Source organism: Symphodus melops (genome assembly GCF_947650265.1).
Source record: "Symphodus melops genome assembly, chromosome: 3".
NCBI classification, from domain to species: domain Eukaryota; kingdom Metazoa; phylum Chordata; class Actinopteri; order Labriformes; family Labridae; genus Symphodus; species Symphodus melops.
The window spans coordinates 25223115-25232138 of record NC_136693.1 but is presented as its reverse complement, the minus strand read 5'-3'; positions in this window follow the sequence as shown (position 1 = coordinate 25232138).

The following is a 9024-nucleotide window of genomic DNA, read 5'->3' as shown; positions in this document are numbered from 1 at the left end:
TATCAAATTATGACACCGCTGTGTGATGGGAAGGATTCTCCTCTTGTTATGGATGAACGTCAACAAAGCATTCAGCTGTTTTTAGAGATTGACATAGTGTTGCGGTTTCTTTTTAATGGTTGTAAGTTTCCAAAACTTGCTGTTCATCTAATTCGTCATATTTCATTTAAATAGTGGACCAACCATTAACAGCACACTCCAACCATGTTAATGCTGTCTGTACTCTTGGTGAAAAAAGGTACTTGCTAACAATAGAACCTTTTTTGATCCTTTTTGTTTTGTGCTTCACTCTTAAAAAACTTGACACATTGTTGGATGTACACCTCCTTGTTCACTGTCATTTAAAGTTCTTGTTGTTCTGTTGCTTTTGTTTAAGTTCAGATAGGATCTCAAAGGTCACGTTGTAAAAAAAAAAAAGAAAAGAAAAAGAAGAGATGTTTGATATACTTTCCTTTTATATATGAACATTTTCTGGCTGTGTGAGTGTTGCAGACATGGCAAACTGCACCCATCTGTCACATAAGTAAGTTAAACTGAAAGCAAAAGGCAGCTCTAAATAGTTTTGTGGCAAAGATCTTTACACAAACAGACACTCAAACACAGTACAAATACAGTTTGAAGTGACAATGTGGGTCTCAGCCATTTTGGCCCGACTGAAGCGTCTCTAATAGTAAATATCATGTCTGTCAGATTCTGACATAAAAATGGCACATTGCTTTTAAAGAGAAAGTAACAGATTGTTGCTTATCATGAGATATGTTTTTTTTATATATATTTTATTGATTTATTAGTCCCTGAGAGAAATTCTGGTTTTACACTCTTGTTGAGAGACATGCTTCTTACACATACACACAAACAGGACCTGTGGACATGTATTGGTGGAGAGATGTCAAAGTGCCGCTGCTACATACTGCAGCGCAGGACGCAGGGACCGCACTGCTCAGACAGTGCCCTGGCACTTCTCCAGATATGTGATCAACTTCTATATTATGGTCCGCATTAGGACTTGAGTTGGAGACCCTCTGATTCCCAAGTCCCTACAGACTGTGCTACTGCCGCCCCAAATGAAAATATTTAAAAATCTTAATGATGTCACATGAGAAAGATCAGTTCTTAGATACATTTTCTGACTACTACATTAATCAGTCTTTCCTGGTGACTGCTGAATCATATGTTAAATGACCCAAACCAGACAAATGATCACCTCATTATGATGTACAAACTAATTTATTAATGCATTTGTTCCAGTAAAGTGGTGTTTTACACTGTGGACTCTTACAAGCAATCTGCTTCTCAGATAAGAACTTTTCCTTCATACTTGTGACAAGGCCAGACTTTTTTTTTTGGTGTTTTGACCCTCCCCGCAAACACACAGACACACTCACACACACACACACACCCACCCACCACACACACACACACACACACACACACACACACACACACACACACACACACACACACACACACACACACACACACACAATCCTATATTGATTCATTCAGCATTGGAAGATATGCAGGAATCTTTTTAAACAGTAGTGTTTGAGAAGGAGCTGAAGGAAGGCAAATTCATAGGACAATTCAAAGTCCTACGCTGCCCCAAAAACTGTGAAAGAATGGCAGCAGGGTGAGAAGCTCAGGCGTCCAGATGGAGCTCAGAGTTTAGCCGCTGTTTATTTGCCTTGAAAGGAGCCAGTTGAGGTGGTTAGGGCTTCTGATTAGGAAAACTTTTTGCCCTTCCATTGGAGGCTCTCTGGATACGTCCAGCTGGTAGGACAACCTGTAGTAGGCCCTGAAAATATTGTAAAGATTACAAATCTCATCAGGTCATGGGACACTTTGAGATCCCTCAGGGAAGAGCTTGAGAGCATTTCTTGGTATAAGATGTGAATACACAATCAAACCTGTTTGTCTGTTGCTAACATGGAGCAGTTTGGGGGCACTGGAGAAACCGCCCGACAATTGACTTACACATCCAAGAAAAGCCAACTTTTCCACCTTGGTTACAAAAACTGGATTTTCAAAATCGAAAATAAATATTTTCTCTTTAACTTACTCAGACACTCTGCTTGACAGTTCAGTCCCCCCCTTGGGTTACTTCCTACATTGTGGCTGGGTGACAACAGGTATGAGGTAACCATGCAGTTGCATGTTTTTTGCTGAAGCTGATCTGTCTCATCTATTCTTTTGCTGTAGCCTTAAACTGCTTTGAGCACTTTGAGACAGAAGTTAACAGCTGGCACTTTAAAATATAGTACTGGTTACTTTATCAATTCTGGAAGGAAAAGTCTGCTTGTGTCTCTTAAGTTCTGTAGATAAAATAAAAGCAAACGTTTTTAGTCATTTCTTTGTTATTTATATATGCATACAAATCTAGTCAAATCGTTAATCGAGTGTATGCTGGTTGCTTCTCCCTTTACTTGGAATGAGTTACCAAACCAGCTGAGACTTAACAAGCTGCTCTCATTGGATGCTTTAAAGAGGATGTTGAATGACCTGGAGGTGGACTCGTCTGGCTGTAGATGTTCTCCCTGGTGTGTTTGTAGGGGATCTTGACAAAACATGTACTGATTACATTTTGTTTTTGTCATTTAATGTTTAATAACTTACTTTTTTGTATTTCTATGTACGGCTGTTCATTGTTTCTTTGAACTCAGTTTTATTTTATTTCTTCTCATTGAACCTTCTCATGTACATTCTGCTGCTGCCTGTCTTGAAAAGGAGATGTTTAACCTCATGAGATTCTTTCCTGAATAATCCAGGTTTAATAAATACAATAAAGTATGATGATACATGTTAAACAGATGTTGCCCACTTGGGGAAAGCAAGCTTTGAACACTACAACCACACTATAATGTTTGTCAGTGTTGCAAAAGAGATGGATGAAGATTTTTGTTTGACACATTCAGCAGATGTGTAAAAAAAACTACAATTCTAGTCTAGTGTTACAGCCACAAAACACAATGATGAATTCTCATTCTGCCTTTTGCTGTGATGTGCTCCTTCCTGAATCCTGCAGGAAATATGATTTCTTTTTTGTTGCTTAACTGTTACTAGAGTTGCTCGATGTCTTTTGCTGCGTGCTGCACAAGTAGTACACAAATGGGTATCCAGGGCTCCTTTTGCTCAGAGAAAATCCCAGCTGTAACGGAACACACCACCATGAGGACTGTGAGAGTGAGCCAAACTGTGAAGACGGAAAAAACAAAACCTTGAGCTGTTCTAACTTAAAAGGCTCTTTATAGCTGAGGGGCAACAGAAGAGTTTAAACAGAACTCTCTGTGAGTTCATCCCTCTTCATTTATTGTTACCATCACAAATCACGATGGACGCTTCCTTAAGGATAAAGATCAGGAAAAACCTTATTAAAGGATGTGAGTGTGTTTTTGTCCTGAATGTTTTACAGCTTCTCTTATAGACTCGACTCTTCTTTTATTATTACAGTTGAAGTCATCCAAACAGTATGTTGATGTATTCACATGACCATGACCTCATGACCATATCAGCACAGTTTTCAGGAATTTGTGTGAAAGTGTGAAAGCACCATTGGACTACATTCTGTATCTTTAGAGGATTCACATACAATAGATAGCAGTCAAGGAGCGTCATAACAACAACTGTGGTACAGCCAAGATTTAGTTTCAGTGTAATTGGGTATGAAGTATCCTCTTCTGGAGTCCTTTTCTGTCATTCTGACAAGCCAAAGAAACGTCTTCACAGCATGTCCTTGATTTTTTTTATAATCCTGAGTGCAACTTCTATTTCGTGGGCAATTACTTATGCTGACAGCGTAACTTTGTTTTCAAACATGAAATAAAGTTTTGGGGGTGAGCTACAGCCTTGTGCAGAGTAAGTAAAGTCTAATGAATGTATCAGATGTTTACTTACACTTTTGAGTAATTAAATCTAAGACAGATAAAGAAGCAATTTAGAAAAAGTGAAAGCTAAAGTATTGACATATAAATGCCTTGTCATGTTTTTTATACATACTTAAATAATCCTAAGGGAAAATTCTGGTTTTACACTGTTATTGTGAGATGCTTTTCACACACATGCAGTAGGTCAGTATTACGAAAGTGACGCCTTGCTCAAGGACACAACAGCAGTACTCGGGTAGTGACCCAGAGTGAGGCACCAGAACTACTTAAGGTCCACACCAGGATTTGAACCAGTTCCTACAGACTGAGTTTATCCTGCCCCTGAAAGGACCTACATGAGCTATGTTATGTTTTATATGTTGGTGACATTTGTGAGCATTCAGAGCAGATTGACTTAAAAAAGCATAAAAGTCACCGTATTGTGAAAAGAGAAATATACTGAGGTTTTGGTCTCTAAAAATAAAACACAAAGACAAACTGATGATGTTTCTGCAAAGTCACCAGCTATGATAACTTCCAACAGAGTGGTGTCAAACAAAGACGATTCAAACACAGCCCCATGCTGCTCATGATACTTAGCTCTGTAGTCCAGCATGGCCGAGCTTCCTTCATCCCATGAGCAGCTGTGAGGCGGCCTGCCGACACAGGAACTGATTTGGGGTCCCGACAGTTATTTGGCTGAAGCCGAAATAGTGGTGCACTGTCAAAACGGCAGGGCAGTTATGGCGCAATTGTGCTGGCTGTGCTATTCACCAACAGAGGTGTTAATTAATGCTGATTGCAAGAGGGGGTCAATTATACACTCCATGGTGCATGATTAGGACCACTGTGTCAGCGTCGAATGAATGAAAACAACAGCTATCCCCTCTTCTGCTGAAGACCAGAGCACAAAAACATATCAGTGTTCAATTAAAGGTGTAATAGGAGGGCTTCTCTCTTCTGTCTGGCTCAAAATGACCATAATAGATCTCCGGGGGAAGTATTGTGCTGTGACTCATAACCAATGATTTAATAATTACTTATTTTTGCCGCTAGAAAAATTATTTTCCAGTCTGTGCTAGACACAATGCTGCCTATATTTCACCTTGCAAAAACAGTGTCATGACACACTTCTTTTTGGATTCGTAGTGGAGCTGCTTGTTCTCTTCTCTGCACTCTAAAAACATGGGAATCACAGTAACTACTGTTGGACGGAGCGCTGTGAGAGAAGGAAAGCTCTAACTTTAGCTTAACTGGTTGTCAGAGTTTGCTGAATTATTTTTTACTGCATCGTCCGTCATGTCAACAGAACTTTAAAGACTGCGCGCAGAATGAATTATACCAGCAGCGGCCACCATATGGTGTTTACGTGTTGGTTGGTCAGTGGTGAAAATACAAGATTGGTGACACCATTAGTGTGCTTGTTTTCAAGTCGGGGAAGTTTAATGGGCCCCCCTCAAACATCTTTGTCCACTTCAGAGGCAAACTTTGAGACATGCTTCCTTTACTCTTTGATGATTTTCATCCTTCTATTGTTTAGATAGATCCACTCTGTCCTCTACATACAGCTGCATGCACATCACACCGTTTGCTTTGATTTTCTTTTGTAGTGAAGGTGTGCAACTATTCTGAAAGCAACCTGAGAAGATGAAAGTGGACTAATTTAGACATGTAAACACTGCTTGATGGAACTTAATTAAAAAGTTACTGTTAAGGCTATTCTCCTGAATAAGTTCAATCATAATGAAGGAATAATTTTAATATAATAAAGAATTTGGTTTATTTGTGAATTCTTTGGGGACTTTGTTATGTGAGGGAAGGTAAGAAAGAGAAACTGCATAGGGCTTCCTTTTGAATACTATTATATATATGTGTGTGTGTGTGTGTGTGTGTGTGTGTGTGTGTGTGTGTGTATGTGTATCCGTAGCAGCCAATGAGCTAGTTATTCTTACTGATACAAAGTTTCATTTTTATAGAACTGGGAATTTAATTAAGGCTATACAATTATTTAGTCATTCATGAATTAGAGAAAACCGAAGTAAAATAAGGTTTTTTTTTTTTCTGCACACAAAAGACAGACCCAAAGGCCCCTCGTATGACTGTGCTTTACAATTCAAGATTCAAAAAGCGTTATCTATTGCATAGTGAAGGAAAATTACCTGAACATAATAGCAAAAACACATTCAGACCCATTACACTCACATAAAATCATACAAAAAAGTTTCACACACAAGGCGACGTTTGCGAGCGAGTTCAGGCCGCCAGCCTGAGCTGCACTGATTTGACACTTGACAATCACATGACAACACATCTTCAAATTAGCTGCCTATTGAAGCTTCAAGTTTTCTCTCCTTCTGCTCTTTCATTGCCAGCTCTGACCGGCACCAGTATTGCACTTCCACCCCAGCATCCACCTTTAGGCTCCAATCGGAGAGGGTTTAAGAAATCCTCCCATTACTCCTCATCTGAGCCTAGACACCAAATACAGTCTTTGTTCTGTTGCGATAAATAATGTGTATAGCAATGCAAACATTTCTTGTCTAGCTGAAATAGGTAAAGTGAAACAGCAGTGTTTATCTATATAACTAAAACTAAAGACACTACAGGACAGTTGAGGCGCTCACTATGCTCTATATTAAAATGTATGGGTGCTTTGTAAGAAGGAAGGGAGGGACATTATTCCATCGTTGTTTTCTTTTGTTGCTGTGTTGTTGTTGTTTTTCTTTTGTCCGCTGGTACGGTTATGTTATTGTAATTTATGTGTTGGTGTGTGTATATGCATGGGGAGGGGGTGAGTGTAAGTTCCATATTGTTCACTGTATATGATGTTACTTTATATTAATGTAGTGTTTATCTAGCCTTGTTTAAAATGTTTATTCCAGTGGTAATAAAATAGTTATTGTGAGTTTTCTTTTTAGCTAAAGGCCCTCTGAAACATCTACCTGAGGAGAGGAGCTGAAACAAGGGTTTGAAGGGAATGAGAAGGGTCAGTGATGCAGACTTCTGTCCTTTCTTCTGCTCATGTGCAGGCTTCTGACAGTTGGATGCGGGTGGTGTAGGTGATTTTAGCTGCATGTTTGAGCATTCCAGTGTCTTTTTTCTTGCCTTTCTTTTAAAGAGACGCTTGTACGAAGATACAATATTATATGTGAGGACTGATTCAATGAGTGGTCGGTATACTGTTGTTAAAATATCCTGTTTGACATTAACACTTCCCTGCCTCCTCAGGAGAAACATGCGCTGTTGGGCTTTATTGTAGTTGCGAGCCACATGCTGTGTGAAGGACAGAAGGTTACTCCATCGGTTTTTTCAAAACTCTTTTTCAGGTCCTCAAGTGGAGAAGAAAACAACTTATAAAATGCTTGTTGAATGGTGGTCGGTCATACAATAGTTTTTTTCGAAATGCACTGCTCCAGTCTGCTGTCTGCTGGATGGACACTTAAATGGGTCAGTGTGCATGGACATGTCAGTGGTTTCATTTCATGTGATTCCAGAGTGAAGCTGTAAGAGGTTGTCAATAATGTTTTTTTGAGGAATCGATGAAGATTCAGAGAACAAACAAGACACAAGAACAAAACTGCTCAAACAGCTTTGGATAAACCTCTCTAACGGGAGGAATGAGCTTATGTTGAGTTTCACTGTGGTTAAATGATGCTGGCCAGCCAACGCTCTGCCTTTGTCCGCTGTGCTTGTTGAGAGATGTGTTTATGTTGTATAGATTAGGTTTATCACAAGGTTTTTAAAAACATAGGAAAAATGAGCTGAGGACAAAGAACGAGGATGATGAAAGGACAATCAATGTTTAAGTAAAAATGTTAATAGCTACAGTCAAGGCTGAGATTTGAAGCAAAAAGAAACAATATTTCCAACCCCTCAAGCTAACTTCCCTGTAAGTTGTTGACCTGCAAGTGTCTTGTCATGTTGACTCCCAATCCCAACATACTCAATGCACGCCGCGGTCCACTGGCTCCCTATAAAATCTAGAATAGAATTTAAAATCCTTCTTCTCTCCTACAAAGCTCTAAACGGTCAGGCACCATCCTATCTTTAAGAGTTAATTGTACCATACTACCCATCAAGAACATTACGTTCCCAGAACGCAGGCCTGCTCATGGTACCTACAGTCTCTAAAAGTACTATGGGAGGTAGAGCCTTCAGTTATCAGGCACCGCTCCTTTGGAATCGTCTACCAGTCGGGCTCCGGGAGGCAGACACACTAGGTACTTTTAAGAATAGACTTAAAACTTAAAACTTTTCTTTTTGATAAATCTTATAGTTAGGGCTGGCTTAGGTATAGACCAGCTCATAGTTATGCTGCTATAGGCCTAGACTACCGGGGGAACTGGCACCAGGAACTCTTATCTCTCTCTCTCTCTCTCTCTCTCTCTGCTTTCATATCTTATTCCTGCTTGTCACTATCTTTATATTCTAACCTCTCCTTTTTCTGGGAGCTCCTGAGCTCTCTTCGGTTCCTCGGGACTGTTGATGAGGATGAGGATTTTTTTCCTGCCACGCTACGACGGATTAAGCTGGGCTCTTGTAACATAGCCATAAGTAAGGTCTTTTACCTGCTTTTTGTAAACATAACAATGAGCATGGTCTTGTTACCTGCTGTTTTGTTAATGTTAACAGACAAATAGTAAGGTCCTTTACCTGCTTTTTGTAAAGTGTCTCGAGATAACACCTGTTATGAATTGACGCTATAAAAATAAAGATTGATTGGTTGACGTCACAGGAGAAGATAACATGAGAATAACAGGGAAAACATGTTGCTTTGTCCACCTGAGAATGATTTGTTGTTCATTTGATGTCTGTTTTGACTTAATGCTGATACGGTGATGAATAAAAAACCTGATGTTTTTTGCATTTCCTTTTCTGACTTCATGTTCAGGTTGTCATATTCTGTCCAGCTTAACCCAAACTTTCTGTGTACTCCGACAAAAATAAACTCACAGCATGTTAGAAATGGAGCGGAGCTGCTGACACGCTCCGGAGACATACTGCAGTGCTCGCTGTGGAGATCCAATGATTGACTGGAGTGGCAGCGAACTTCGGGATAGTGCGTGCGCTGACGAACCGCGTTGCTCAATATCAATAATTCTGTAATTATTAAAAGCCCTTAAGACTTAAGTGTGGAAAAACAGTTCCAATTTCTTTCTCAACC